At 50.5% G+C, this 22,152-nt stretch overlaps 60 non-coding genes across 60 annotated transcripts; 40 read left to right on the top strand and 20 right to left on the bottom strand.

Moving 5' to 3' along the window:
- The first annotated feature begins 107 nt into the window (after nucleotides 1-107).
- On the top strand, nucleotides 108-180 carry trnav-cac (transfer RNA valine (anticodon CAC)). The gene has a single exon. It is a non-coding gene; the product is annotated as a tRNA-Val (tRNA).
- A 304-nt stretch (nucleotides 181-484) lies between these two features.
- On the bottom strand, nucleotides 485-557 carry trnam-cau (transfer RNA methionine (anticodon CAU)). Its single transcript has one exon. It is a non-coding gene; the product is annotated as a tRNA-Met (tRNA).
- A 315-nt stretch (nucleotides 558-872) lies between these two features.
- On the top strand, nucleotides 873-945 carry trnav-aac (transfer RNA valine (anticodon AAC)). The gene has a single exon. It is a non-coding gene; the product is annotated as a tRNA-Val (tRNA).
- Nucleotides 946-1,220: 275 nt separating this feature from the next.
- Nucleotides 1,221-1,293, top strand: trnav-cac (transfer RNA valine (anticodon CAC)). The gene has a single exon. It is a non-coding gene; the product is annotated as a tRNA-Val (tRNA).
- Nucleotides 1,294-1,597: 304 nt separating this feature from the next.
- trnam-cau (transfer RNA methionine (anticodon CAU)) lies at nucleotides 1,598-1,670 on the bottom strand. The gene has a single exon. It is a non-coding gene; the product is annotated as a tRNA-Met (tRNA).
- A 310-nt stretch (nucleotides 1,671-1,980) lies between these two features.
- Nucleotides 1,981-2,053, top strand: trnav-aac (transfer RNA valine (anticodon AAC)). The gene has a single exon. It is a non-coding gene; the product is annotated as a tRNA-Val (tRNA).
- A 275-nt stretch (nucleotides 2,054-2,328) lies between these two features.
- trnav-cac (transfer RNA valine (anticodon CAC)) lies at nucleotides 2,329-2,401 on the top strand. Its single transcript has one exon. It is a non-coding gene; the product is annotated as a tRNA-Val (tRNA).
- Nucleotides 2,402-2,705: 304 nt separating this feature from the next.
- trnam-cau (transfer RNA methionine (anticodon CAU)) lies at nucleotides 2,706-2,778 on the bottom strand. The gene has a single exon. It is a non-coding gene; the product is annotated as a tRNA-Met (tRNA).
- Nucleotides 2,779-3,093: 315 nt separating this feature from the next.
- Nucleotides 3,094-3,166, top strand: trnav-aac (transfer RNA valine (anticodon AAC)). The gene has a single exon. It is a non-coding gene; the product is annotated as a tRNA-Val (tRNA).
- A 275-nt stretch (nucleotides 3,167-3,441) lies between these two features.
- Nucleotides 3,442-3,514, top strand: trnav-cac (transfer RNA valine (anticodon CAC)). Its single transcript has one exon. It is a non-coding gene; the product is annotated as a tRNA-Val (tRNA).
- Nucleotides 3,515-3,818: 304 nt separating this feature from the next.
- Nucleotides 3,819-3,891, bottom strand: trnam-cau (transfer RNA methionine (anticodon CAU)). The gene has a single exon. It is a non-coding gene; the product is annotated as a tRNA-Met (tRNA).
- Nucleotides 3,892-4,201: 310 nt separating this feature from the next.
- On the top strand, nucleotides 4,202-4,274 carry trnav-aac (transfer RNA valine (anticodon AAC)). Its single transcript has one exon. It is a non-coding gene; the product is annotated as a tRNA-Val (tRNA).
- Nucleotides 4,275-4,549: 275 nt separating this feature from the next.
- trnav-cac (transfer RNA valine (anticodon CAC)) lies at nucleotides 4,550-4,622 on the top strand. Its single transcript has one exon. It is a non-coding gene; the product is annotated as a tRNA-Val (tRNA).
- A 304-nt stretch (nucleotides 4,623-4,926) lies between these two features.
- On the bottom strand, nucleotides 4,927-4,999 carry trnam-cau (transfer RNA methionine (anticodon CAU)). Its single transcript has one exon. It is a non-coding gene; the product is annotated as a tRNA-Met (tRNA).
- A 310-nt stretch (nucleotides 5,000-5,309) lies between these two features.
- trnav-aac (transfer RNA valine (anticodon AAC)) lies at nucleotides 5,310-5,382 on the top strand. Its single transcript has one exon. It is a non-coding gene; the product is annotated as a tRNA-Val (tRNA).
- A 275-nt stretch (nucleotides 5,383-5,657) lies between these two features.
- On the top strand, nucleotides 5,658-5,730 carry trnav-cac (transfer RNA valine (anticodon CAC)). Its single transcript has one exon. It is a non-coding gene; the product is annotated as a tRNA-Val (tRNA).
- Nucleotides 5,731-6,034: 304 nt separating this feature from the next.
- trnam-cau (transfer RNA methionine (anticodon CAU)) lies at nucleotides 6,035-6,107 on the bottom strand. Its single transcript has one exon. It is a non-coding gene; the product is annotated as a tRNA-Met (tRNA).
- A 310-nt stretch (nucleotides 6,108-6,417) lies between these two features.
- trnav-aac (transfer RNA valine (anticodon AAC)) lies at nucleotides 6,418-6,490 on the top strand. The gene has a single exon. It is a non-coding gene; the product is annotated as a tRNA-Val (tRNA).
- A 275-nt stretch (nucleotides 6,491-6,765) lies between these two features.
- Nucleotides 6,766-6,838, top strand: trnav-cac (transfer RNA valine (anticodon CAC)). Its single transcript has one exon. It is a non-coding gene; the product is annotated as a tRNA-Val (tRNA).
- Nucleotides 6,839-7,142: 304 nt separating this feature from the next.
- Nucleotides 7,143-7,215, bottom strand: trnam-cau (transfer RNA methionine (anticodon CAU)). Its single transcript has one exon. It is a non-coding gene; the product is annotated as a tRNA-Met (tRNA).
- A 310-nt stretch (nucleotides 7,216-7,525) lies between these two features.
- On the top strand, nucleotides 7,526-7,598 carry trnav-aac (transfer RNA valine (anticodon AAC)). Its single transcript has one exon. It is a non-coding gene; the product is annotated as a tRNA-Val (tRNA).
- A 275-nt stretch (nucleotides 7,599-7,873) lies between these two features.
- On the top strand, nucleotides 7,874-7,946 carry trnav-cac (transfer RNA valine (anticodon CAC)). The gene has a single exon. It is a non-coding gene; the product is annotated as a tRNA-Val (tRNA).
- A 304-nt stretch (nucleotides 7,947-8,250) lies between these two features.
- On the bottom strand, nucleotides 8,251-8,323 carry trnam-cau (transfer RNA methionine (anticodon CAU)). Its single transcript has one exon. It is a non-coding gene; the product is annotated as a tRNA-Met (tRNA).
- A 310-nt stretch (nucleotides 8,324-8,633) lies between these two features.
- Nucleotides 8,634-8,706, top strand: trnav-aac (transfer RNA valine (anticodon AAC)). The gene has a single exon. It is a non-coding gene; the product is annotated as a tRNA-Val (tRNA).
- Nucleotides 8,707-8,980: 274 nt separating this feature from the next.
- On the top strand, nucleotides 8,981-9,053 carry trnav-cac (transfer RNA valine (anticodon CAC)). Its single transcript has one exon. It is a non-coding gene; the product is annotated as a tRNA-Val (tRNA).
- Nucleotides 9,054-9,357: 304 nt separating this feature from the next.
- On the bottom strand, nucleotides 9,358-9,430 carry trnam-cau (transfer RNA methionine (anticodon CAU)). Its single transcript has one exon. It is a non-coding gene; the product is annotated as a tRNA-Met (tRNA).
- Nucleotides 9,431-9,740: 310 nt separating this feature from the next.
- Nucleotides 9,741-9,813, top strand: trnav-aac (transfer RNA valine (anticodon AAC)). Its single transcript has one exon. It is a non-coding gene; the product is annotated as a tRNA-Val (tRNA).
- A 275-nt stretch (nucleotides 9,814-10,088) lies between these two features.
- Nucleotides 10,089-10,161, top strand: trnav-cac (transfer RNA valine (anticodon CAC)). Its single transcript has one exon. It is a non-coding gene; the product is annotated as a tRNA-Val (tRNA).
- Nucleotides 10,162-10,465: 304 nt separating this feature from the next.
- trnam-cau (transfer RNA methionine (anticodon CAU)) lies at nucleotides 10,466-10,538 on the bottom strand. The gene has a single exon. It is a non-coding gene; the product is annotated as a tRNA-Met (tRNA).
- Nucleotides 10,539-10,848: 310 nt separating this feature from the next.
- Nucleotides 10,849-10,921, top strand: trnav-aac (transfer RNA valine (anticodon AAC)). The gene has a single exon. It is a non-coding gene; the product is annotated as a tRNA-Val (tRNA).
- Nucleotides 10,922-11,196: 275 nt separating this feature from the next.
- trnav-cac (transfer RNA valine (anticodon CAC)) lies at nucleotides 11,197-11,269 on the top strand. Its single transcript has one exon. It is a non-coding gene; the product is annotated as a tRNA-Val (tRNA).
- Nucleotides 11,270-11,573: 304 nt separating this feature from the next.
- On the bottom strand, nucleotides 11,574-11,646 carry trnam-cau (transfer RNA methionine (anticodon CAU)). The gene has a single exon. It is a non-coding gene; the product is annotated as a tRNA-Met (tRNA).
- A 310-nt stretch (nucleotides 11,647-11,956) lies between these two features.
- Nucleotides 11,957-12,029, top strand: trnav-aac (transfer RNA valine (anticodon AAC)). The gene has a single exon. It is a non-coding gene; the product is annotated as a tRNA-Val (tRNA).
- A 275-nt stretch (nucleotides 12,030-12,304) lies between these two features.
- On the top strand, nucleotides 12,305-12,377 carry trnav-cac (transfer RNA valine (anticodon CAC)). Its single transcript has one exon. It is a non-coding gene; the product is annotated as a tRNA-Val (tRNA).
- Nucleotides 12,378-12,681: 304 nt separating this feature from the next.
- trnam-cau (transfer RNA methionine (anticodon CAU)) lies at nucleotides 12,682-12,754 on the bottom strand. Its single transcript has one exon. It is a non-coding gene; the product is annotated as a tRNA-Met (tRNA).
- Nucleotides 12,755-13,069: 315 nt separating this feature from the next.
- On the top strand, nucleotides 13,070-13,142 carry trnav-aac (transfer RNA valine (anticodon AAC)). The gene has a single exon. It is a non-coding gene; the product is annotated as a tRNA-Val (tRNA).
- A 275-nt stretch (nucleotides 13,143-13,417) lies between these two features.
- Nucleotides 13,418-13,490, top strand: trnav-cac (transfer RNA valine (anticodon CAC)). Its single transcript has one exon. It is a non-coding gene; the product is annotated as a tRNA-Val (tRNA).
- A 304-nt stretch (nucleotides 13,491-13,794) lies between these two features.
- Nucleotides 13,795-13,867, bottom strand: trnam-cau (transfer RNA methionine (anticodon CAU)). The gene has a single exon. It is a non-coding gene; the product is annotated as a tRNA-Met (tRNA).
- Nucleotides 13,868-14,177: 310 nt separating this feature from the next.
- trnav-aac (transfer RNA valine (anticodon AAC)) lies at nucleotides 14,178-14,250 on the top strand. Its single transcript has one exon. It is a non-coding gene; the product is annotated as a tRNA-Val (tRNA).
- Nucleotides 14,251-14,525: 275 nt separating this feature from the next.
- trnav-cac (transfer RNA valine (anticodon CAC)) lies at nucleotides 14,526-14,598 on the top strand. The gene has a single exon. It is a non-coding gene; the product is annotated as a tRNA-Val (tRNA).
- Nucleotides 14,599-14,902: 304 nt separating this feature from the next.
- trnam-cau (transfer RNA methionine (anticodon CAU)) lies at nucleotides 14,903-14,975 on the bottom strand. The gene has a single exon. It is a non-coding gene; the product is annotated as a tRNA-Met (tRNA).
- A 315-nt stretch (nucleotides 14,976-15,290) lies between these two features.
- Nucleotides 15,291-15,363, top strand: trnav-aac (transfer RNA valine (anticodon AAC)). Its single transcript has one exon. It is a non-coding gene; the product is annotated as a tRNA-Val (tRNA).
- A 275-nt stretch (nucleotides 15,364-15,638) lies between these two features.
- trnav-cac (transfer RNA valine (anticodon CAC)) lies at nucleotides 15,639-15,711 on the top strand. Its single transcript has one exon. It is a non-coding gene; the product is annotated as a tRNA-Val (tRNA).
- Nucleotides 15,712-16,015: 304 nt separating this feature from the next.
- Nucleotides 16,016-16,088, bottom strand: trnam-cau (transfer RNA methionine (anticodon CAU)). The gene has a single exon. It is a non-coding gene; the product is annotated as a tRNA-Met (tRNA).
- A 315-nt stretch (nucleotides 16,089-16,403) lies between these two features.
- On the top strand, nucleotides 16,404-16,476 carry trnav-aac (transfer RNA valine (anticodon AAC)). The gene has a single exon. It is a non-coding gene; the product is annotated as a tRNA-Val (tRNA).
- Nucleotides 16,477-16,751: 275 nt separating this feature from the next.
- On the top strand, nucleotides 16,752-16,824 carry trnav-cac (transfer RNA valine (anticodon CAC)). The gene has a single exon. It is a non-coding gene; the product is annotated as a tRNA-Val (tRNA).
- A 304-nt stretch (nucleotides 16,825-17,128) lies between these two features.
- trnam-cau (transfer RNA methionine (anticodon CAU)) lies at nucleotides 17,129-17,201 on the bottom strand. The gene has a single exon. It is a non-coding gene; the product is annotated as a tRNA-Met (tRNA).
- A 315-nt stretch (nucleotides 17,202-17,516) lies between these two features.
- trnav-aac (transfer RNA valine (anticodon AAC)) lies at nucleotides 17,517-17,589 on the top strand. The gene has a single exon. It is a non-coding gene; the product is annotated as a tRNA-Val (tRNA).
- Nucleotides 17,590-17,863: 274 nt separating this feature from the next.
- trnav-cac (transfer RNA valine (anticodon CAC)) lies at nucleotides 17,864-17,936 on the top strand. The gene has a single exon. It is a non-coding gene; the product is annotated as a tRNA-Val (tRNA).
- A 304-nt stretch (nucleotides 17,937-18,240) lies between these two features.
- On the bottom strand, nucleotides 18,241-18,313 carry trnam-cau (transfer RNA methionine (anticodon CAU)). The gene has a single exon. It is a non-coding gene; the product is annotated as a tRNA-Met (tRNA).
- A 315-nt stretch (nucleotides 18,314-18,628) lies between these two features.
- trnav-aac (transfer RNA valine (anticodon AAC)) lies at nucleotides 18,629-18,701 on the top strand. The gene has a single exon. It is a non-coding gene; the product is annotated as a tRNA-Val (tRNA).
- A 274-nt stretch (nucleotides 18,702-18,975) lies between these two features.
- Nucleotides 18,976-19,048, top strand: trnav-cac (transfer RNA valine (anticodon CAC)). Its single transcript has one exon. It is a non-coding gene; the product is annotated as a tRNA-Val (tRNA).
- A 304-nt stretch (nucleotides 19,049-19,352) lies between these two features.
- On the bottom strand, nucleotides 19,353-19,425 carry trnam-cau (transfer RNA methionine (anticodon CAU)). Its single transcript has one exon. It is a non-coding gene; the product is annotated as a tRNA-Met (tRNA).
- Nucleotides 19,426-19,740: 315 nt separating this feature from the next.
- On the top strand, nucleotides 19,741-19,813 carry trnav-aac (transfer RNA valine (anticodon AAC)). The gene has a single exon. It is a non-coding gene; the product is annotated as a tRNA-Val (tRNA).
- Nucleotides 19,814-20,088: 275 nt separating this feature from the next.
- Nucleotides 20,089-20,161, top strand: trnav-cac (transfer RNA valine (anticodon CAC)). Its single transcript has one exon. It is a non-coding gene; the product is annotated as a tRNA-Val (tRNA).
- A 304-nt stretch (nucleotides 20,162-20,465) lies between these two features.
- On the bottom strand, nucleotides 20,466-20,538 carry trnam-cau (transfer RNA methionine (anticodon CAU)). The gene has a single exon. It is a non-coding gene; the product is annotated as a tRNA-Met (tRNA).
- A 315-nt stretch (nucleotides 20,539-20,853) lies between these two features.
- On the top strand, nucleotides 20,854-20,926 carry trnav-aac (transfer RNA valine (anticodon AAC)). The gene has a single exon. It is a non-coding gene; the product is annotated as a tRNA-Val (tRNA).
- Nucleotides 20,927-21,200: 274 nt separating this feature from the next.
- On the top strand, nucleotides 21,201-21,273 carry trnav-cac (transfer RNA valine (anticodon CAC)). Its single transcript has one exon. It is a non-coding gene; the product is annotated as a tRNA-Val (tRNA).
- Nucleotides 21,274-21,577: 304 nt separating this feature from the next.
- Nucleotides 21,578-21,650, bottom strand: trnam-cau (transfer RNA methionine (anticodon CAU)). The gene has a single exon. It is a non-coding gene; the product is annotated as a tRNA-Met (tRNA).
- A 310-nt stretch (nucleotides 21,651-21,960) lies between these two features.
- On the top strand, nucleotides 21,961-22,033 carry trnav-aac (transfer RNA valine (anticodon AAC)). Its single transcript has one exon. It is a non-coding gene; the product is annotated as a tRNA-Val (tRNA).
- Nucleotides 22,034-22,152: the final 119 nt, after the last annotated feature.

Genomic DNA, 22,152 nt, shown 5'->3' with positions numbered 1-22,152 from the left:
GGCTCTCCGTCTCTTTTGTTTCTACAAACCTCCTACACTTTACAGTGCAACTGGTTGTGGCTTGATGGTTGACTTGGTCTCAACTCAGCTCCGCATCAGGCGCCGAGGTTTCTGTGGTGTAGTGGCTATCACGTTCGTCTCACACACGAAAGGTCCCCGGTTCGAAACCGGGCAGAAACAACATTTCTTAGTCCGTAGCGGTGGTGCTGAAACGCCGCGGCGTGTATCAAACTAAAGCTCGTTCGTTTGCGCGAAGCTTCCGAAATGTTTACATACGACGTTACACCGGAGACTAGTGGGACAAGTTTCCCAGTCTACAGGCAAAGGCAATGGATTCCACAAAAAGCCTTTGGTTTAAAAGGCATTCCTAGACTTGACGGCCCAGATGACTGAGGTTTGACACGGCTCAACGCGATGACCAGTCTGCTCGGTCCAGGTGTTTTGCAACGAAGGGTCCACGACCTAGTTCAAAGCAAAACCGACGTGCCCCGTGTGAGGTTCGAACTCACGACCTTCAGATTATGAGACTGACGCGCTGCCTACTGCGCCAACGAGGCTGCAGGTCGGGGCGGGGCAGGTCAGCTCAGCTCGGCTCAGCCTGCCTGCAACCCGTGACCTGAGCTATTGCTGTGTGGAATTGGTCCCTGTGCCACCGTCTCAATGCAATCCACATTTGAGCATTGCCTATGCTACATCCTCAAGTGAAACAGTCTCAGGTGCGGTAATCCCATTTGCCTCATATGCTAAATGCCGCTGGCTTGAAACCGGGCAGCAATATGAAAGATTTCTCTGTTGTTTTGGAGGTAAATAGATGTGGAAATCGAGGGAAAGCGTTTTATCGTCTTTCTTTAGAGTAAAAACCCTTCCGAGGAGTTTCTGTGGTGTAGTGGCTATCACGTTCGCCTAACACGCGAAAGGTCCCTGGTTCGAGACCAGGCAGAAACATCTTTTTTTTTATCAGGCCAAAGGGGTTGAGCTGAAACGCTGCATCGTTACACTCAAAGTAAGGCTCATGGCCGGTTCAGTTGAGTAAGTCTACAAAAACAAGGTACGCTGGACGGGGCACTGGAATCGCATGTCCTAAGTGTCCAAGTGCTTGAGTCGACATGCAAAGGCTCTCCGTCTCTTTTGTTTCTACAAACCTCCTACACTTTACAGTGCAACTGGTTGTGGCTTGATGGTTGACTTGGTCTCAACTCAGCTCCGCATCAGGCGCCGAGGTTTCTGTGGTGTAGTGGCTATCACGTTCGTCTCACACACGAAAGGTCCCCGGTTCGAAACCGGGCAGAAACAACATTTCTTAGTCCGTAGCGGTGGTGCTGAAACGCCGCGGCGTGTATCAAACTAAAGCTCGTTCGTTTGCGCGAAGCTTCCGAAATGTTTACATACGACGTTACACCGGAGACTAGTGGGACAAGTTTCCCAGTCTACAGGCAAAGGCAATGGATTCCACAAAAAGCCTTTGGTTTAAAAGGCATTCCTAGACTTGACGGCCCAGATGACTGAGGTTTGACACGGCTCAACGCGATGACCAGTCTGCTCGGTCCAGGTGTTTTGCAACGAAGGGTCCACGACCTAGTTCAAAGCAAAACCGACGTGCCCCGTGTGAGGTTCGAACTCACGACCTTCAGATTATGAGACTGACGCGCTGCCTACTGCGCCAACGAGGCTGCAGGTCGGGGCAGGTCAGCTCAGCTCGGCTCAGCCTGCCTGCAACCCGTGACCTGAGCTATTGCTGTGTGGAATTGGTCCCTGTGCCACCGTCTCAATGCAATCCACATTTGAGCATTGCCTATGCTACATCCTCAAGTGAAACAGTCTCAGGTGCGGTAATCCCATTTGCCTCATATGCTAAATGCCGCTGGCTTGAAACCGGGCAGCAATATGAAAGATTTCTCTGTTGTTTTGGAGGTAAATAGATGTGGAAATCGAGGGAAAGCGTTTTATCGTCTTTCTTTAGAGTAAAAACCCTTCCGAGGAGTTTCTGTGGTGTAGTGGCTATCACGTTCGCCTAACACGCGAAAGGTCCCTGGTTCGAGACCAGGCAGAAACATCTTTTTTTTTATCAGGCCAAAGGGGTTGAGCTGAAACGCTGCATCGTTACACTCAAAGTAAGGCTCATGGCCGGTTCAGTTGAGTAAGTCTACAAAAACAAGGTACGCTGGACGGGGCACTGGAATCGCATGTCCTAAGTGTCCAAGTGCTTGAGTCGACATGCAAAGGCTCTCCGTCTCTTTTGTTTCTACAAACCTCCTACACTTTACAGTGCAACTGGTTGTGGCTTGATGGTTGACTTGGTCTCAACTCAGCTCCGCATCAGGCGCCGAGGTTTCTGTGGTGTAGTGGCTATCACGTTCGTCTCACACACGAAAGGTCCCCGGTTCGAAACCGGGCAGAAACAACATTTCTTAGTCCGTAGCGGTGGTGCTGAAACGCCGCGGCGTGTATCAAACTAAAGCTCGTTCGTTTGCGCGAAGCTTCCGAAATGTTTACATACGACGTTACACCGGAGACTAGTGGGACAAGTTTCCCAGTCTACAGGCAAAGGCAATGGATTCCACAAAAAGCCTTTGGTTTAAAAGGCATTCCTAGACTTGACGGCCCAGATGACTGAGGTTTGACACGGCTCAACGCGATGACCAGTCTGCTCGGTCCAGGTGTTTTGCAACGAAGGGTCCACGACCTAGTTCAAAGCAAAACCGACGTGCCCCGTGTGAGGTTCGAACTCACGACCTTCAGATTATGAGACTGACGCGCTGCCTACTGCGCCAACGAGGCTGCAGGTCGAGGCGGGACAGGTGAGCTCAGCTCGGCTCAGCCTGCCTGCAACCCGTGACCTGAGCTATTGCTGTGTGGAATTGGTCCCTGTGCCACCGTCTCAATGCAATCCACATTTGAGCATTGCCTATGCTACATCCTCAAGTGAAACAGTCTCAGGTGTGGTAATCCCATTTGCCTCATATGCTAAATGCCACTGGCTTGAAACCGGGCAGCAATATGAAAGATTTCTCTGTTGTTTTGGAGGTAAATAGATGTGGAAATCGAGGGAAAGCGTTTTATCGTCTTTCTTTAGAGTAAAAACCCTTCCGAGGAGTTTCTGTGGTGTAGTGGCTATCACGTTCGCCTAACACGCGAAAGGTCCCTGGTTCGAGACCAGGCAGAAACATCTTTTTTTTTATCAGGCCAAAGGGGTTGAGCTGAAACGCTGCATCGTTACACTCAAAGTAAGGCTCATGGCCGGTTCAGTTGAGTAAGTCTACAAAAACAAGGTACGCTGGACGGGGCACTGGAATCGCATGTCCTAAGTGTCCAAGTGCTTGAGTCGACATGCAAAGGCTCTCCGTCTCTTTTGTTTCTACAAACCTCCTACACTTTACAGTGCAACTGGTTGTGGCTTGATGGTTGACTTGGTCTCAACTCAGCTCCGCATCAGGCGCCGAGGTTTCTGTGGTGTAGTGGCTATCACGTTCGTCTCACACACGAAAGGTCCCCGGTTCGAAACCGGGCAGAAACAACATTTCTTAGTCCGTAGCGGTGGTGCTGAAACGCCGCGGCGTGTATCAAACTAAAGCTCGTTCGTTTGCGCGAAGCTTCCGAAATGTTTACATACGACGTTACACCGGAGACTAGTGGGACAAGTTTCCCAGTCTACAGGCAAAGGCAATGGATTCCACAAAAAGCCTTTGGTTTAAAAGGCATTCCTAGACTTGACGGCCCAGATGACTGAGGTTTGACACGGCTCAACGCGATGACCAGTCTGCTCGGTCCAGGTGTTTTGCAACGAAGGGTCCACGACCTAGTTCAAAGCAAAACCGACGTGCCCCGTGTGAGGTTCGAACTCACGACCTTCAGATTATGAGACTGACGCGCTGCCTACTGCGCCAACGAGGCTGCAGGTCGGGGCAGGTCAGCTCAGCTCGGCTCAGCCTGCCTGCAACCCGTGACCTGAGCTATTGCTGTGTGGAATTGGTCCCTGTGCCACCGTCTCAATGCAATCCACATTTGAGCATTGCCTATGCTACATCCTCAAGTGAAACAGTCTCAGGTGCGGTAATCCCATTTGCCTCATATGCTAAATGCCGCTGGCTTGAAACCGGGCAGCAATATGAAAGATTTCTCTGTTGTTTTGGAGGTAAATAGATGTGGAAATCGAGGGAAAGCGTTTTATCGTCTTTCTTTAGAGTAAAAACCCTTCCGAGGAGTTTCTGTGGTGTAGTGGCTATCACGTTCGCCTAACACGCGAAAGGTCCCTGGTTCGAGACCAGGCAGAAACATCTTTTTTTTTATCAGGCCAAAGGGGTTGAGCTGAAACGCTGCATCGTTACACTCAAAGTAAGGCTCATGGCCGGTTCAGTTGAGTAAGTCTACAAAAACAAGGTACGCTGGACGGGGCACTGGAATCGCATGTCCTAAGTGTCCAAGTGCTTGAGTCGACATGCAAAGGCTCTCCGTCTCTTTTGTTTCTACAAACCTCCTACACTTTACAGTGCAACTGGTTGTGGCTTGATGGTTGACTTGGTCTCAACTCAGCTCCGCATCAGGCGCCGAGGTTTCTGTGGTGTAGTGGCTATCACGTTCGTCTCACACACGAAAGGTCCCCGGTTCGAAACCGGGCAGAAACAACATTTCTTAGTCCGTAGCGGTGGTGCTGAAACGCCGCGGCGTGTATCAAACTAAAGCTCGTTCGTTTGCGCGAAGCTTCCGAAATGTTTACATACGACGTTACACCGGAGACTAGTGGGACAAGTTTCCCAGTCTACAGGCAAAGGCAATGGATTCCACAAAAAGCCTTTGGTTTAAAAGGCATTCCTAGACTTGACGGCCCAGATGACTGAGGTTTGACACGGCTCAACGCGATGACCAGTCTGCTCGGTCCAGGTGTTTTGCAACGAAGGGTCCACGACCTAGTTCAAAGCAAAACCGACGTGCCCCGTGTGAGGTTCGAACTCACGACCTTCAGATTATGAGACTGACGCGCTGCCTACTGCGCCAACGAGGCTGCAGGTCGGGGCAGGTCAGCTCAGCTCGGCTCAGCCTGCCTGCAACCCGTGACCTGAGCTATTGCTGTGTGGAATTGGTCCCTGTGCCACCGTCTCAATGCAATCCACATTTGAGCATTGCCTATGCTACATCCTCAAGTGAAACAGTCTCAGGTGCGGTAATCCCATTTGCCTCATATGCTAAATGCCGCTGGCTTGAAACCGGGCAGCAATATGAAAGATTTCTCTGTTGTTTTGGAGGTAAATAGATGTGGAAATCGAGGGAAAGCGTTTTATCGTCTTTCTTTAGAGTAAAAACCCTTCCGAGGAGTTTCTGTGGTGTAGTGGCTATCACGTTCGCCTAACACGCGAAAGGTCCCTGGTTCGAGACCAGGCAGAAACATCTTTTTTTTTATCAGGCCAAAGGGGTTGAGCTGAAACGCTGCATCGTTACACTCAAAGTAAGGCTCATGGCCGGTTCAGTTGAGTAAGTCTACAAAAACAAGGTACGCTGGACGGGGCACTGGAATCGCATGTCCTAAGTGTCCAAGTGCTTGAGTCGACATGCAAAGGCTCTCCGTCTCTTTTGTTTCTACAAACCTCCTACACTTTACAGTGCAACTGGTTGTGGCTTGATGGTTGACTTGGTCTCAACTCAGCTCCGCATCAGGCGCCGAGGTTTCTGTGGTGTAGTGGCTATCACGTTCGTCTCACACACGAAAGGTCCCCGGTTCGAAACCGGGCAGAAACAACATTTCTTAGTCCGTAGCGGTGGTGCTGAAACGCCGCGGCGTGTATCAAACTAAAGCTCGTTCGTTTGCGCGAAGCTTCCGAAATGTTTACATACGACGTTACACCGGAGACTAGTGGGACAAGTTTCCCAGTCTACAGGCAAAGGCAATGGATTCCACAAAAAGCCTTTGGTTTAAAAGGCATTCCTAGACTTGACGGCCCAGATGACTGAGGTTTGACACGGCTCAACGCGATGACCAGTCTGCTCGGTCCAGGTGTTTTGCAACGAAGGGTCCACGACCTAGTTCAAAGCAAAACCGACGTGCCCCGTGTGAGGTTCGAACTCACGACCTTCAGATTATGAGACTGACGCGCTGCCTACTGCGCCAACGAGGCTGCAGGTCGGGGCAGGTCAGCTCAGCTCGGCTCAGCCTGCCTGCAACCCGTGACCTGAGCTATTGCTGTGTGGAATTGGTCCCTGTGCCACCGTCTCAATGCAATCCACATTTGAGCATTGCCTATGCTACATCCTCAAGTGAAACAGTCTCAGGTGCGGTAATCCCATTTGCCTCATATGCTAAATGCCGCTGGCTTGAAACCGGGCAGCAATATGAAAGATTTCTCTGTTGTTTTGGAGGTAAATAGATGTGGAAATCGAGGGAAAGCGTTTTATCGTCTTTCTTTAGAGTAAAAACCCTTCCGAGGAGTTTCTGTGGTGTAGTGGCTATCACGTTCGCCTAACACGCGAAAGGTCCCTGGTTCGAGACCAGGCAGAAACATCTTTTTTTTTATCAGGCCAAAGGGGTTGAGCTGAAACGCTGCATCGTTACACTCAAAGTAAGGCTCATGGCCGGTTCAGTTGAGTAAGTCTACAAAAACAAGGTACGCTGGACGGGGCACTGGAATCGCATGTCCTAAGTGTCCAAGTGCTTGAGTCGACATGCAAAGGCTCTCCGTCTCTTTTGTTTCTACAAACCTCCTACACTTTACAGTGCAACTGGTTGTGGCTTGATGGTTGACTTGGTCTCAACTCAGCTCCGCATCAGGCGCCGAGGTTTCTGTGGTGTAGTGGCTATCACGTTCGTCTCACACACGAAAGGTCCCCGGTTCGAAACCGGGCAGAAACAACATTTCTTAGTCCGTAGCGGTGGTGCTGAAACGCCGCGGCGTGTATCAAACTAAAGCTCGTTCGTTTGCGCGAAGCTTCCGAAATGTTTACATACGACGTTACACCGGAGACTAGTGGGACAAGTTTCCCAGTCTACAGGCAAAGGCAATGGATTCCACAAAAAGCCTTTGGTTTAAAAGGCATTCCTAGACTTGACGGCCCAGATGACTGAGGTTTGACACGGCTCAACGCGATGACCAGTCTGCTCGGTCCAGGTGTTTTGCAACGAAGGGTCCACGACCTAGTTCAAAGCAAAACCGACGTGCCCCGTGTGAGGTTCGAACTCACGACCTTCAGATTATGAGACTGACGCGCTGCCTACTGCGCCAACGAGGCTGCAGGTCGGGGCAGGTCAGCTCAGCTCGGCTCAGCCTGCCTGCAACCCGTGACCTGAGCTATTGCTGTGTGGAATTGGTCCCTGTGCCACCGTCTCAATGCAATCCACATTTGAGCATTGCCTATGCTACATCCTCAAGTGAAACAGTCTCAGGTGCGGTAATCCCATTTGCCTCATATGCTAAATGCCGCTGGCTTGAAACCGGGCAGCAATATGAAAGATTTCTCTGTTGTTTTGGAGGTAAATAGATGTGGAAATCGAGGGAAAGCGTTTTATCGTCTTTCTTTAGAGTAAAAACCCTTCCGAGGAGTTTCTGTGGTGTAGTGGCTATCACGTTCGCCTAACACGCGAAAGGTCCCTGGTTCGAGACCAGGCAGAAACATCTTTTTTTTTATCAGGCCAAAGGGGTTGAGCTGAAACGCTGCATCGTTACACTCAAAGTAAGGCTCATGGCCGGTTCAGTTGAGTAAGTCTACAAAAACAAGGTACGCTGGACGGGGCACTGGAATCGCATGTCCTAAGTGTCCAAGTGCTTGAGTCGACATGCAAAGGCTCTCCGTCTCTTTTGTTTCTACAAACCTCCTACACTTTACAGTGCAACTGGTTGTGGCTTGATGGTTGACTTGGTCTCAACTCAGCTCCGCATCAGGCGCCGAGGTTTCTGTGGTGTAGTGGCTATCACGTTCGTCTCACACACGAAAGGTCCCCGGTTCGAAACCGGGCAGAAACAACATTTCTTAGTCCGTAGCGGTGGTGCTGAAACGCCGCGGCGTGTATCAAACTAAAGCTCGTTCGTTTGCGCGAAGCTTCCGAAATGTTTACATACGACGTTACACCGGAGACTAGTGGGACAAGTTTCCCAGTCTACAGGCAAAGGCAATGGATTCCACAAAAAGCCTTTGGTTTAAAAGGCATTCCTAGACTTGACGGCCCAGATGACTGAGGTTTGACACGGCTCAACGCGATGACCAGTCTGCTCGGTCCAGGTGTTTTGCAACGAAGGGTCCACGACCTAGTTCAAAGCAAAACCGACGTGCCCCGTGTGAGGATCGAACTCACGACCTTCAGATTATGAGACTGACGCGCTGCCTACTGCGCCAACGAGGCTGCAGGTCGGGGCAGGTCAGCTCAGCTCGGCTCAGCCTGCCTGCAACCCGTGACCTGAGCTATTGCTGTGTGGAATTGGTCCCTGTGCCACCGTCTCAATGCAATCCACATTTGAGCATTGCCTATGCTACATCCTCAAGTGAAACAGTCTCAGGTGCGGTAATCCCATTTGCCTCATATGCTAAATGCCGCTGGCTTGAAACCGGGCAGCAATATGAAAGATTTCTCTGTTGTTTTGGAGGTAAATAGATGTGGAAATCGAGGGAAAGCGTTTTATCGTCTTTCTTTAGAGTAAAAACCCTTCCGAGGAGTTTCTGTGGTGTAGTGGCTATCACGTTTGCCTAACACGCGAAAGGTCCCTGGTTCGAGACCAGGCAGAAACATCTTTTTTTATCAGGCCAAAGGGGTTGAGCTGAAACGCTGCATCGTTACACTCAAAGTAAGGGCTCATGGCCGGTTCAGTTGAGTAAGTCTACAAAAACAAGGTACGCTGGACGGGGCACTGGAATCGCATGTCCTAAGTGTCCAAGTGCTTGAGTCGACATGCAAAGGCTCTCCGTCTCTTTTGTTTCTACAAACCTCCTACACTTTACAGTGCAACTGGTTGTGGCTTGATGGTTGACTTGGTCTCAACTCAGCTCCACATCAGGCGCCGAGGTTTCTGTGGTGTAGTGGCTATCACGTTCGTCTCACACACGAAAGGTCCCCGGTTCGAAACCGGGCAGAAACAACATTTCTTAGTCCGTAGCGGTGGTGCTGAAACGCCGCGGCGTGTATCAAACTAAAGCTCGTTCGTTTGCGCGAAGCTTCCGAAATGTTTACATACGACGTTACACCGGAGACTAGTGGGACAAGTTTCCCAGTCTACAGGCAAAGGCAATGGATTCCACAAAAAGCCTTTGGTTTAAAAGGCATTCCTAGACTTGACGGCCCAGATGACTGAGGTTTGACACGGCTCAACGCGATGACCAGTCTGCTCGGTCCAGGTGTTTTGCAACGAAGGGTCCACGACCTAGTTCAAAGCAAAACCGACGTGCCCCGTGTGAGGTTCGAACTCACGACCTTCAGATTATGAGACTGACGCGCTGCCTACTGCGCCAACGAGGCTGCAGGTCGGGGCAGGTCAGCTCAGCTCGGCTCAGCCTGCCTGCAACCCGTGACCTGAGCTATTGCTGTGTGGAATTGGTCCCTGTGCCACCGTCTCAATGCAATCCACATTTGAGCATTGCCTATGCTACATCCTCAAGTGAAACAGTCTCAGGTGCGGTAATCCCATTTGCCTCATATGCTAAATGCCGCTGGCTTGAAACCGGGCAGCAATATGAAAGATTTCTCTGTTGTTTTGGAGGTAAATAGATGTGGAAATCGAGGGAAAGCGTTTTATCGTCTTTCTTTAGAGTAAAAACCCTTCCGAGGAGTTTCTGTGGTGTAGTGGCTATCACGTTCGCCTAACACGCGAAAGGTCCCTGGTTCGAGACCAGGCAGAAACATCTTTTTTTTTATCAGGCCAAAGGGGTTGAGCTGAAACGCTGCATCGTTACACTCAAAGTAAGGCTCATGGCCGGTTCAGTTGAGTAAGTCTACAAAAACAAGGTACGCTGGACGGGGCACTGGAATCGCATGTCCTAAGTGTCCAAGTGCTTGAGTCGACATGCAAAGGCTCTCCGTCTCTTTTGTTTCTACAAACCTCCTACACTTTACAGTGCAACTGGTTGTGGCTTGATGGTTGACTTGGTCTCAACTCAGCTCCGCATCAGGCGCCGAGGTTTCTGTGGTGTAGTGGCTATCACGTTCGTCTCACACACGAAAGGTCCCCGGTTCGAAACCGGGCAGAAACAACATTTCTTAGTCCGTAGCGGTGGTGCTGAAACGCCGCGGCGTGTATCAAACTAAAGCTCGTTCGTTTGCGCGAAGCTTCCGAAATGTTTACATACGACGTTACACCGGAGACTAGTGGGACAAGTTTCCCAGTCTACAGGCAAAGGCAATGGATTCCACAAAAAGCCTTTGGTTTAAAAGGCATTCCTAGACTTGACGGCCCAGATGACTGAGGTTTGACACGGCTCAACGCGATGACCAGTCTGCTCGGTCCAGGTGTTTTGCAACGAAGGGTCCACGACCTAGTTCAAAGCAAAACCGACGTGCCCCGTGTGAGGTTCGAACTCACGACCTTCAGATTATGAGACTGACGCGCTGCCTACTGCGCCAACGAGGCTGCAGGTCGGGGCAGGTCAGCTCAGCTCGGCTCAGCCTGCCTGCAACCCGTGACCTGAGCTATTGCTGTGTGGAATTGGTCCCTGTGCCACCGTCTCAATGCAATCCACATTTGAGCATTGCCTATGCTACATCCTCAAGTGAAACAGTCTCAGGTGTGGTAATCCCATTTGCCTCATATGCTAAATGCCGCTGGCTTGAAACCGGGCAGCAATATGAAAGATTTCTCTGTTGTTTTGGAGGTAAATAGATGTGGAAATCGAGGGAATGCGTTTTATCGTCTTTCTTTAGAGTAAAAACCCTTCCGAGGAGTTTCTGTGGTGTAGTGGCTATCACGTTCGCCTAACACGCGAAAGGTCCCTGGTTCGAGACCAGGCAGAAACATCTTTTTTTTTATCAGGCCAAAGGGGTTGAGCTGAAACGCTGCATCGTTACACTCAAAGTAAGGCTCATGGCCGGTTCAGTTGAGTAAGTCTACAAAAACAAGGTACGCTGGACGGGGCACTGGAATCGCATGTCCTAAGTGTCCAAGTGCTTGAGTCGACATGCAAAGGCTCTCCGTCTCTTTTGTTTCTACAAACCTCCTACACTTTACAGTGCAACTGGTTGTGGCTTGATGGTTGACTTGGTCTCAACTCAGCTCCGCATCAGGCGCCGAGGTTTCTGTGGTGTAGTGGCTATCACGTTCGTCTCACACACGAAAGGTCCCCGGTTCGAAACCGGGCAGAAACAACATTTCTTAGTCCGTAGCGGTGGTGCTGAAACGCCGCGGCGTGTATCAAACTAAAGCTCGTTCGTTTGCGCGAAGCTTCCGAAATGTTTACATACGACGTTACACCGGAGACTAGTGGGACAAGTTTCCCAGTCTACAGGCAAAGGCAATGGATTCCACAAAAAGCCTTTGGTTTAAAAGGCATTCCTAGACTTGACGGCCCAGATGACTGAGGTTTGACACGGCTCAACGCGATGACCAGTCTGCTCGGTCCAGGTGTTTTGCAACGAAGGGTCCACGACCTAGTTCAAAGCAAAACCGACGTGCCCCGTGTGAGGTTCGAACTCACGACCTTCAGATTATGAGACTGACGCGCTGCCTACTGCGCCAACGAGGCTGCAGGTCGGGGCAGGTCAGCTCAGCTCGCCTCAGCCTGCCTGCAACCCGTGACCTGAGCTATTGCTGTGTGGAATTGGTCCCTGTGCCACCGTCTCAATGCAATCCACATTTGAGCATTGCCTATGCTACATCCTCAAGTGAAACAGTCTCAGGTGCGGTAATCCCATTTGCCTCATATGCTAAATGCCGCTGGCTTGAAACCGGGCAGCAATATGAAAGATTTCTCTGTTGTTTTGGAGGTAAATAGATGTGGAAATCGAGGGAAAGCGTTTTATCGTCTTTCTTTAGAGTAAAAACCCTTCCGAGGAGTTTCTGTGGTGTAGTGGCTATCACGTTCGCCTAACACGCGAAAGGTCCCTGGTTCGAGACCAGGCAGAAACATCTTTTTTTTTATCAGGCCAAAGGGGTTGAGCTGAAACGCTGCATCGTTACACTCAAAGTAAGGCTCATGGCCGGTTCAGTTGAGTAAGTCTACAAAAACAAGGTACGCTGGACGGGGCACTGGAATCGCATGTCCTAAGTGTCCAAGTGCTTGAGTCGACATGCAAAGGCTCTCCGTCTCTTTTGTTTCTACAAACCTCCTACACTTTACAGTGCAACTGGTTGTGGCTTGATGGTTGACTTGGTCTCAACTCAGCTCCGCATCAGGCGCCGAGGTTTCTGTGGTGTAGTGGCTATCACGTTCGTCTCACACACGAAAGGTCCCCGGTTCGAAACCGGGCAGAAACAACATTTCTTAGTCCGTAGCGGTGGTGCTGAAACGCCGCGGCGTGTATCAAACTAAAGCTCGTTCGTTTGCGCGAAGCTTCCGAAATGTTTACATACGACGTTACACCGGAGACTAGTGGGACAAGTTTCCCAGTCTACAGGCAAAGGCAATGGATTCCACAAAAAGCCTTTGGTTTAAAAGGCATTCCTAGACTTGACGGCCCAGATGACTGAGGTTTGACACGGCTCAACGCGATGACCAGTCTGCTCGGTCCAGGTGTTTTGCAACGAAGGGTCCACGACCTAGTTCAAAGCAAAACCGACGTGCCCCGTGTGAGGTTCGAACTCACGACCTTCAGATTATGAGACTGACGCGCTGCCTACTGCGCCAACGAGGCTGCAGGTCGAGGCTGGACAGGTCAGCTCAGCTCGGCTCAGCCTGCCTGCAACCCGTGACCTGAGCTATTGCTGTGTGGAATTGGTCCCTGTGCCACCGTCTCAATGCAATCCACATTTGAGCATTGCCTATGCTACATCCTCAAGTGAAACAGTCTCAGGTGTGGTAATCCCATTTGCCTCATATGCTAAATGCCACTGGCTTGAAACCGGGCAGCAATATGAAAGATTTCTCTGTTGTTTTGGAGGTAAATAGATGTGGAAATCGAGGGAAAGCGTTTTATCGTCTTTCTTTAGAGTAAAAACCCTTCCGAGGAGTTTCTGTGGTGTAGTGGCTATCACGTTCGCCTAACACGCGAAAGGTCCCTGGTTCGAGACCAGGCAGAAACATCTTTTTTTTTATCAGGCCAAAGGGGTTGAGCTGAAACGCTGCATCGTTACACTCAAAGTAAGGCTCATGGCCGGTTCAGTTGAGTAAGTCTACAAAAACAAGGTACGCTGGACGGGGCACTGGAATCGCATGTCCTAAGTGTCCAAGTGCTTGAGTCGACATGCAAAGGCTCTCCGTCTCTTTTGTTTCTACAAACCTCCTACACTTTACAGTGCAACTGGTTGTGGCTTGATGGTTGACTTGGTCTCAACTCAGCTCCGCATCAGGCGCCGAGGTTTCTGTGGTGTAGTGGCTATCACGTTCGTCTCACACACGAAAGGTCCCCGGTTCGAAACCGGGCAGAAACAACATTTCTTAGTCCGTAGCGGTGGTGCTGAAACGCCGCGGCGTGTATCAAACTAAAGCTCGTTCGTTTGCGCGAAGCTTCCGAAATGTTTACATACGACGTTACACCGGAGACTAGTGGGACAAGTTTCCCAGTCTACAGGCAAAGGCAATGGATTCCACAAAAAGCCTTTGGTTTAAAAGGCATTCCTAGACTTGACGGCCCAGATGACTGAGGTTTGACACGGCTCAACGCGATGACCAGTCTGCTCGGTCCAGGTGTTTTGCAACGAAGGGTCCACGACCTAGTTCAAAGCAAAACCGACGTGCCCCGTGTGAGGTTCGAACTCACGACCTTCAGATTATGAGACTGACGCGCTGCCTACTGCGCCAACGAGGCTGCAGGTCGGGGCAGGTCAGCTCAGCTCGGCTCAGCCTGCCTGCAACCCGTGACCTGAGCTATTGCTGTGTGGAATTGGTCCCTGTGCCACCGTCTCAATGCAATCCACATTTGAGCATTGCCTATGCTACATCCTCAAGTGAAACAGTCTCAGGTGCGGTAATCCCATTTGCCTCATATGCTAAATGCCGCTGGCTTGAAACCGGGCAGCAATATGAAAGATTTCTCTGTTGTTTTGGAGGTAAATAGATGTGGAAATCGAGGGAAAGCGTTTTATCGTCTTTCTTTAGAGTAAAAACCCTTCCGAGGAGTTTCTGTGGTGTAGTGGCTATCACGTTCGCCTAACACGCGAAAGGTCCCTGGTTCGAGACCAGGCAGAAACATCTTTTTTTTTATCAGGCCAAAGGGGTTGAGCTGAAACGCTGCATCGTTACACTCAAAGTAAGGCTCATGGCCGGTTCAGTTGAGTAAGTCTACAAAAACAAGGTACGCTGGACGGGGCACTGGAATCGCATGTCCTAAGTGTCCAAGTGCTTGAGTCGACATGCAAAGGCTCTCCGTCTCTTTTGTTTCTACAAACCTCCTACACTTTACAGTGCAACTGGTTGTGGCTTGATGGTTGACTTGGTCTCAACTCAGCTCCGCATCAGGCGCCGAGGTTTCTGTGGTGTAGTGGCTATCACGTTCGTCTCACACACGAAAGGTCCCCGGTTCGAAACCGGGCAGAAACAACATTTCTTAGTCCGTAGCGGTGGTGCTGAAACGCCGCGGCGTGTATCAAACTAAAGCTCGTTCGTTTGCGCGAAGCTTCCGAAATGTTTACATACGACGTTACACCGGAGACTAGTGGGACAAGTTTCCCAGTCTACAGGCAAAGGCAATGGATTCCACAAAAAGCCTTTGGTTTAAAAGGCATTCCTAGACTTGACGGCCCAGATGACTGAGGTTTGACACGGCTCAACGCGATGACCAGTCTGCTCGGTCCAGGTGTTTTGCAACGAAGGGTCCACGACCTAGTTCAAAGCAAAACCGACGTGCCCCGTGTGAGGTTCGAACTCACGACCTTCAGATTATGAGACTGACGCGCTGCCTACTGCGCCAACGAGGCTGCAGGTCGAGGCGGGACAGGTCAGCTCAGCTCGGCTCAGCCTGCCTGCAACCCGTGACCTGAGCTATTGCTGTGTGGAATTGGTCCCTGTGCCACCGTCTCAATGCAATCCACATTTGAGCATTGCCTATGCTACATCCTCAAGTGAAACAGTCTCAGGTGTGGTAATCCCATTTGCCTCATATGCTAAATGCCACTGGCTTGAAACCGGGCAGCAATATGAAAGATTTCTCTGTTGTTTTGGAGGTAAATAGATGTGGAAATCGAGGGAAAGCGTTTTATCGTCTTTCTTTAGAGTAAAAACCCTTCCGAGGAGTTTCTGTGGTGTAGTGGCTATCACGTTTGCCTAACACGCGAAAGGTCCCTGGTTCGAGACCAGGCAGAAACATCTTTTTTTTTATCAGGCCAAAGGGGTTGAGCTGAAACGCTGCATCGTTACACTCAAAGTAAGGCTCATGGCCGGTTCAGTTGAGTAAGTCTACAAAAACAAGGTACGCTGGACGGGGCACTGGAATCGCATGTCCTAAGTGTCCAAGTGCTTGAGTCGACATGCAAAGGCTCTCCGTCTCTTTTGTTTCTACAAACCTCCTACACTTTACAGTGCAACTGGTTGTGGCTTGATGGTTGACTTGGTCTCAACTCAGCTCCGCATCAGGCGCCGAGGTTTCTGTGGTGTAGTGGCTATCACGTTCGTCTCACACACGAAAGGTCCCCGGTTCGAAACCGGGCAGAAACAACATTTCTTAGTCCGTAGCGGTGGTGCTGAAACGCCGCGGCGTGTATCAAACTAAAGCTCGTTCGTTTGCGCGAAGCTTCCGAAATGTTTACATACGACGTTACACCGGAGACTAGTGGGACAAGTTTCCCAGTCTACAGGCAAAGGCAATGGATTCCACAAAAAGCCTTTGGTTTAAAAGGCATTCCTAGACTTGACGGCCCAGATGACTGAGGTTTGACACGGCTCAACGCGATGACCAGTCTGCTCGGTCCAGGTGTTTTGCAACGAAGGGTCCACGACCTAGTTCAAAGCAAAACCGACGTGCCCCGTGTGAGGTTCGAACTCACGACCTTCAGATTATGAGACTGACACGCTGCCTACTGCGCCAACGAGGCTGCAGGTCGGGGCGGGACAGGTCAGCTCAGCTCGGCTCAGCCTGCCTGCAACCCGTGACCTGAACTATTGCTGTGTGGAATTGGTCCCTGTGCCACCGTCTCAATGCAATCCACATTTGAGCATTGCCTATGCTACATCCTCAAGTGAAACAGTCTCAGGTGTGGTAATCCCATTTGCCTCATATGCTAAATGCCGCTGGCTTGAAACCGGGCAGCAATATGAAAGATTTCTCTGTTGTTTTGGAGGTAAATAGATGTGGAAATCGAGGGAAAGCGTTTTATCGTCTTTCTTTAGAGTAAAAACCCTTCCGAGGAGTTTCTGTGGTGTAGTGGCTATCACGTTTGCCTAACACGCGAAAGGTCCCTGGTTCGAGACCAGGCAGAAACATCTTTTTTTTTATCAGGCCAAAGGGGTTGAGCTGAAACGCTGCATCGTTACACTCAAAGTAAGGCTCATGGCCGGTTCAGTTGAGTAAGTCTACAAAAACAAGGTACGCTGGACGGGGCACTGGAATCGCATGTCCTAAGTGTCCAAGTGCTTGAGTCGACATGCAAAGGCTCTCCGTCTCTTTTGTTTCTACAAACCTCCTACACTTTACAGTGCAACTGGTTGTGGCTTGATGGTTGACTTGGTCTCAACTCAGCTCCGCATCAGGCGCCGAGGTTTCTGTGGTGTAGTGGCTATCACGTTCGTCTCACACACGAAAGGTCCCCGGTTCGAAACCGGGCAGAAACAACATTTCTTAGTCCGTAGCGGTGGTGCTGAAACGCCGCGGCGTGTATCAAACTAAAGCTCGTTCGTTTGCGCGAAGCTTCCGAAATGTTTACATACGACGTTACACCGGAGACTAGTGGGACAAGTTTCCCAGTCTACAGGCAAAGGCAATGGATTCCACAAAAAGCCTTTGGTTTAAAAGGCATTCCTAGACTTGACGGCCCAGATGACTGAGGTTTGACACGGCTCAACGCGATGACCAGTCTGCTCGGTCCAGGTGTTTTGCAACGAAGGGTCCACGACCTAGTTCAAAGCAAAACCGACGTGCCCCGTGTGAGGTTCGAACTCACGACCTTCAGATTATGAGACTGACACGCTGCCTACTGCGCCAACGAGGCTGCAGGTCGGGGCGGGACAGGTCAGCTCAGCTCGGCTCAGCCTGCCTGCAACCCGTGACCTGAACTATTGCTGTGTGGAATTGGTCCCTGTGCCACCGTCTCAATGCAATCCACATTTGAGCATTGCCTATGCTACATCCTCAAGTGAAACAGTCTCAGGTGTGGTAATCCCATTTGCCTCATATGCTAAATGCCGCTGGCTTGAAACCGGGCAGCAATATGAAAGATTTCTCTGTTGTTTTGGAGGTAAATAGATGTGGAAATCGAGGGAAAGCGTTTTATCGTCTTTCTTTAGAGTAAAAACCCTTCCGAGGAGTTTCTGTGGTGTAGTGGCTATCACGTTCGCCTAACACGCGAAAGGTCCCTGGTTCGAGACCAGGCAGAAACATCTTTTTTTTATCAGGCCAAAGGGGTTGAGCTGAAACGCTGCATCGTTACACTCAAAGTAAGGCTCATGGCCGGTTCAGTTGAGTAAGTCTACAAAAACAAGGTACGCTGGACGGGGCACTGGAATCGCATGTCCTAAGTGTCCAAGTGCTTGAGTCGACATGCAAAGGCTCTCCGTCTCTTTTGTTTCTACAAACCTCCTACACTTTACAGTGCAACTGGTTGTGGCTTGATGGTTGACTTGGTCTCAACTCAGCTCCGCATCAGGCGCCGAGGTTTCTGTGGTGTAGTGGCTATCACGTTCGTCTCACACACGAAAGGTCCCCGGTTCGAAACCGGGCAGAAACAACATTTCTTAGTCCGTAGCGGTGGTGCTGAAACGCCGCGGCGTGTATCAAACTAAAGCTCGTTCGTTTGCGCGAAGCTTCCGAAATGTTTACATACGACGTTACACCGGAGACTAGTGGGACAAGTTTCCCAGTCTACAGGCAAAGGCAATGGATTCCACAAAAAGCCTTTGGTTTAAAAGGCATTCCTAGACTTGACGGCCCAGATGACTGAGGTTTGACACGGCTCAACGCGATGACCAGTCTGCTCGGTCCAGGTGTTTTGCAACGAAGGGTCCACGACCTAGTTCAAAGCAAAACCGACGTGCCCCGTGTGAGGTTCGAACTCACGACCTTCAGATTATGAGACTGACGCGCTGCCTACTGCGCCAACGAGGCTGCAGGTCGGGGCGGGACAGGTCAGCTCAGCTCGGCTCAGCCTGCCTGCAACCCGTGACCTGAGCTATTGCTGTGTGGAATTGGTCCCTGTGCCACCGTCTCAATGCAATCCACATTTGAGCATTGCCTATGCTACATCCTCAAGTGAAACAGTCTCAGGTGTGGTAATCCCATTTGCCTCATATGCTAAATGCCGCTGGCTTGAAACCGGGCAGCAATATGAAAGATTTCTCTGTTGTTTTGGAGGTAAATAGATGTGGAAATCGAGGGAAAGCGTTTTATCGTCTTTCTTTAGAGTAAAAACCCTTCCGAGGAGTTTCTGTGGTGTAGTGGCTATCACGTTCGCCTAACACGCGAAAGGTCCCTGGTTCGAGACCAGGCAGAAACATCTTTTTTTTATCAGGCCAAAGGGGTTGAGCTGAAACGCTGCATCGTTACACTCAAAGTAAGGCTCATGGCCGGTTCAGTTGAGTAAGTCTACAAAAACAAGGTACGCTGGACGGGGCACTGGAATCGCATGTCCTAAGTGTCCAAGTGCTTGAGTCGACATGCAAAGGCTCTCCGTCTCTTTTGTTTCTACAAACCTCCTACACTTTACAGTGCAACTGGTTGTGGCTTGATGGTTGACTTGGTCTCAACTCAGCTCCGCATCAGGCGCCGAGGTTTCTGTGGTGTAGTGGCTATCACGTTCGTCTCACACACGAAAGGTCCCCAGTTCGAAACCGGGCAGAAACAACATTTCTTAGTCCGTAGCGGTGGTGCTGAAACGCCGCGGCGTGTATCAAACTAAAGCTCGTTCGTTTGCGCGAAGCTTCCGAAATGTTTACATACGACGTTACACCGGAGACTAGTGGGACAAGTTTCCCAGTCTACAGGCAAAGGCAATGGATTCCACAAAAAGCCTTTGGTTTAAAAGGCATTCCTAGACTTGACGGCCCAGATGACTGAGGTTTGACACGGCTCAACGCGATGACCAGTCTGCTCGGTCGAGGTGTTTTGCAACGAAGGGTCCACGACCTAGTTCAAAGCAAAACCGACGTGCCCCGTGTGAGGTTCGAACTCACGACCTTCAGATTATGAGACTGACGCGCTGCCTACTGCGCCAACGAGGCTGCAGGTTGGGGCGGGACAGGTCAGCTCAGCTCGGCTCAGCCTGCCTGCAACCCGTGACCTGAGCTATTGCTGTGTGGAATTGGTCCCTGTGCCACCGTCTCAATGCAATCCACATTTGAGCATTGCCTATGCTACATCCTCAAGTGAAACAGTCTCAGGTGTGGTAATCCCATTTGCCTCATATGCTAAATGCCGCTGGCTTGAAACCGGGCAGCAATATGAAAGATTTCTCTGTTGTTTTGGAGGTAAATAGATGTGGAAATCGAGGGAAAGCGTTTTATCGTCTTTCTTTAGAGTAAAAACCCTTCCGAGGAGTTTCTGTGGTGTAGTGGCTATCACGTTCACCTAACACGCGAAAGGTCCCTGGTTCGAGACCAGGCAGAAACATCTTTTTTTTTATCAGGCCAAAGGGGTTGAGCTGAAACGCTGCATCGTTACACTCAAAGTAAGGCTCATGGCCGGTTCAGTTGAGTAAGTCTACAAAAACAAGGTACGCTGGACGGGGCACTGGAATCGCATGTCCTAAGTGTCCAAGTGCTTGAGTCGACATGCAAAGGCTCTCCGTCTCTTTTGTTTCTACAAACCTCCTACACTTTACAGTGCAACTGGTTGTGGCTTGATGGTTGACTTGGTCTCAACTCAGCTCCGCATCAGGCGCCGAGGTTTCTGTGGTGTAGTGGCTATCACGTTCGTCTCACACACGAAAGGTCCCCGGTTCGAAACCGGGCAGAAACAACATTTCTTAGTCCGTAGCGGTGGTGCTGAAACGCCGCGGCGTGTATCAAACTAAAGCTCGTTCGTTTGCGCGAAGCTTCCGAAATGTTTACATACGACGTTACACCGGAGACTAGTGGGACAAGTTTCCCAGTCTACAGGCAAAGGCAATGGATTCCACAAAAAGCCTTTGGTTTAAAAGGCATTCCTAGACTTGACGGCCCAGATGACTGAGGTTTGACACGGCTCAACGCGATGACCAGTCTGCTCGGTCCAGGTGTTTTGCAACGAAGGGTCCACGACCTAGTTCAAAGCAAAACCGACGTGCCCCGTGTGAGGTTCGAACTCACGACCTTCAGATTATGAGACTGACGCGCTGCCTACTGCGCCAACGAGGCTGCAGGTCGGGGCGGGACAGGTCAGCTCAGCTCGGCTCAGCCTGCCTGCAACCCGTGACCTGAGCTATTGCTGTGTGGAATTGGTCCCTGTGCCACCGTCTCAATGCAATCCACATTTGAGCATTGCCTATGCTACATCCTCAAGTGAAACAGTCTCAGGTGTGGTAATCCCATTTGCCTCATATGCTAAATGCCGCTGGCTTGAAACCGGGCAGCAATATGAAAGATTTCTCTGTTGTTTTGGAGGTAAATAGATGTGGAAATCGAGGGAAAGCGTTTTATCGTCTTTCTTTAGAGTAAAAACCCTTCCGAGGAGTTTCTGTGGTGTAGTGGCTATCACGTTCGCCTAACACGCGAAAGGTCCCTGGTTCGAGACCAGGCAGAAACATCTTTTTTTTATCAGGCCAAAGGGGTTGAGCTGAAACGCTGCATCGTTACACTCAAAGTAAGGCTCATGGCCGGTTCAGTTGAGTAAGTCTACAAAAACAAGGTACGCTGGACGGGGCACTGGAATCGCATGTCCTAAGTGTCCAAGTGCTTGAGTCGACATGCAAAGGCTCTCCGTCTCTTTTGTTTCTACAAACCTCCTACACTTTACAGTGCAACTGGTTGTGGCTTGATGGTTGACTTGGTCTCAACTCAGCTCCGCATCAGGCGCCGAGGTTTCTGTGGTGTAGTGGCTATCACGTTCGTCTCACACACGAAAGGTCCCCGGTTCGAAACCGGGCAGAAACAACATTTCTTAGTCCGTAGCGGTGGTGCTGAAACGCCGCGGCGTGTATCAAACTAAAGCTCGTTCGTTTGCGCGAAGCTTCCGAAATGTTTACATACGACGTTACACCGGAGACTAGTGGGACAAGTTTCCCAGTCTACAGGCAAAGGCAATGGATTCCACAAAAAGCCTTTGGTTTAAAAGGCATTCCTAGACTTGACGGCCCAGATGACTGAGGTTTGACACGGCTCAACGCGATGACCAGTCTGCTCGGTCCAGGTGTTTTGCAACGAAGGGTCCACGACCTAGTTCAAAGCAAAACCGACGTGCCCCGTGTGAGGTTCGAACTCACGACCTTCAGATTATGAGACTGACGCGCTGCCTACTGCGCCAACGAGGCTGCAGGTCGGGGCAGGTCAGCTCAGCTCGGCTCAGCCTGCCTGCAACCCGTGACCTGAGCTATTGCTGTGTGGAATTGGTCCCTGTGCCACCGTCTCAATGCAATCCACATTTGAGCATTGCCTATGCTACATCCTCAAGTGAAACAGTCTCAGGTGTGGTAATCCCATTTGCCTCATATGCTAAATGCCGCTGGCTTGAAACCGGGCAGCAATATGAAAGATTTCTCTGTTGTTTTGGAGGTAAATAGATGTGGAAATCGAGGGAAAGCGTTTTATCGTCTTTCTTTAGAGTAAAAACCCTTCCGAGGAGTTTCTGTGGTGTAGTGGCTATCACGTTCGCCTAACACGCGAAAGGTCCCTGGTTCGAGACCAGGCAGAAGCTGTGGATGTGAAAGGAACTTTCCTCTGCTAAGAAAGCAGAGTGACCAGAAGCAGGACTGAACCAGAGGCCTACACCAGAAGCCATGCAGAAGACGTGCTGAGGAGCACACACAACTCTCT

This window comes from Centroberyx affinis, unplaced genomic scaffold (assembly GCF_046629955.1).
Source record: "Centroberyx affinis isolate AG114_WGS23_722 - 3 ecotype Tasmania unplaced genomic scaffold, CSIRO-AGI_Caff_v1 ptg006441l_1, whole genome shotgun sequence".
Taxonomy (NCBI): domain Eukaryota; kingdom Metazoa; phylum Chordata; class Actinopteri; order Beryciformes; family Berycidae; genus Centroberyx; species Centroberyx affinis.
Note: the sequence above shows the minus strand (reverse complement) of the source record. Positions and strands in the feature narration are given on the sequence as shown.